This window comes from Papio anubis, chromosome 3 (assembly GCF_008728515.1).
Source record: "Papio anubis isolate 15944 chromosome 3, Panubis1.0, whole genome shotgun sequence".
Taxonomy (NCBI): domain Eukaryota; kingdom Metazoa; phylum Chordata; class Mammalia; order Primates; family Cercopithecidae; genus Papio; species Papio anubis.
This window is the reverse complement of record NC_044978.1, coordinates 14,606,713-14,608,874: the sequence shown is the minus strand read 5'-3', so window position 1 is coordinate 14,608,874 and position 2,162 is coordinate 14,606,713.

The window sequence follows — 2,162 nt, the reverse complement described above, 5'->3', positions numbered from 1 at the left end:
AGCATTTGACAAAAGCCAGCATTACTTTATGATTAAAACCTTTAGCAATATCAGCATAGAAGGGACATACTTTGTGGTAATAAAAGCCATCTATGACAAACCCACAGCCAACATTATACTGAACAGAAAAATGTTGAAAGCATTCCCCTGAGAACTGGAGCAAGTAAGAGATGCCCACTTTCATGACTTCTATTCAACATAGTATTGGAAGTCCTAGCAAGAGCAATCAGACAAGAGAAAGAAATAAAAGGCATCCAAATTGGTAAAGAGGAAGTCAAACTATTACTGTTTGCGATGATATGATCATATACCTAGAAAACCCTTAAAGACTCATCGAATAAACGTCCTAGAACTAGTAAATGAATTCAGCAAAGTTTCGGGACACAAAATGAAGGTATACCAATGAGTAGTCCTGCTATACACCAACAGCAACAACGCTGAGAATAAAATCAAGAACTCAACTCCTTTTACAATTGCTGCAAGAATAAAATAAATAAAATAAAATAACATAAAATATTTAGGAATATATTTAACCAAGGAAGTGAAAGACCTCTACAAGGAAAACTACAAAACACTGCTGGAAAAAATCATAGATGACACAGTACTGCCAAAAGCAATCTACAGATTCAATGCAACTTCCATCAAGATGCCAACATAATTCTTCACAGAACTAGAAAAAGCAATATTAAAATTCATATGGAACCAAAAAAGAGCCACATACCCAAAGCAAGGCTAAGCAAAAAGAACAAACTGGAGGCATTACATTACCCAACTTCAAACTATGCTATAAAGCCACAGTCACCAATACAGCATGGTACTGGCGTAAAAACAGGCTTATAGAACAATGGAACATAATAGGGAACCCAGAAATAAAACCAAATACTAACAGTCAATTGATCTTTGACATAGCAAACAAAAACATAAAGTGGGAAAAGGACACTTTATTCAACAAATGGTGCTGGGATAATTGGCAAGCCACATGGAGAAGAATGAAACTGGATCCTCATCTCTCACCTTATACAAAAATCAACTCAAGATGGATCAAAGACTTAAATCTAAAGCCAGAAACCACAAAAATTCTAGAAGACAACATTGGAAAAACCCTTGTAGACATTGGCTTAGGCAATGACTTCATGACCAAGAGCCCCAAAGCAAACACAACAAAAACAAAGATAAATACATAGAACTTAATTAAACTAAAAAGCTTCTATACAGCAAAAGAAATAATCAGCAGAGTAAACAGGTAACCCACAGAGTGTTTGAAAATCCTCACAATCTATACATCTGACAAAGGGCTAATATCCACAATCTACAAGGAACTCAAACAAATCAGCAAGAAAAAAAAATCCCATCAAAAAGTGGACAAAGGATGTGAATAGACAATTCTCAAAAGATATACAAATGGCCAACAAACATATGCAAAAATGATCGACATCACTAATGATCAGGGAAATGCAAATGAAAACCACAATGAGATACCAGCTTACTTCTGCAATAATGGCATAATCAAAAAAATAAAAAAAATAATAGATGTTGAGGTGAATGTGGTGAAAAGGGAACACTTTTACACTGTTGGTAGGAATGTAAACTAGTACAACCACTTTAGAAAACAGTGTGGAGAACCCTTAAAGAACTAACAGTAGATCTACCATTTGACCCAGCAATCCCACTTATCTACCCAGAGAAAAATAAGTCATATGAAAAAGATACTTGTACATGCATGTTTATGGCCTCACAATTCACAATTGCAGAAATATAGAACCAGTCCAAATACCCATCAATCAACGAGTGGATAAAGAAAATGTGGTATATGTATATATGCCATAGAATACTACTCAGCCATAAAAAGAAACAAAATAATGACATTCACAGCAACCTGGATAGAGCTGGAGACCATTATTCTAAGTGAAGTAACTCAGGAATGGGAAACCAAACATCATATGTTCTCAATCCTAAGTGAGACCTAGCTATGAGGACAAAAAGGCATAAAGATTATACAATGGACTTTGGGGACTTGGGGAAATGGGTGAGGGGGGGGTATGAGGCATAAAATACTACACACTGGGTACAGTGTACACTGCTCTGGTGATGGGGGCACCAAAATATCAGAAATCACCACTAAAGAACTTATTCATGTAACCAAACACCACCTGTTCCTCAAA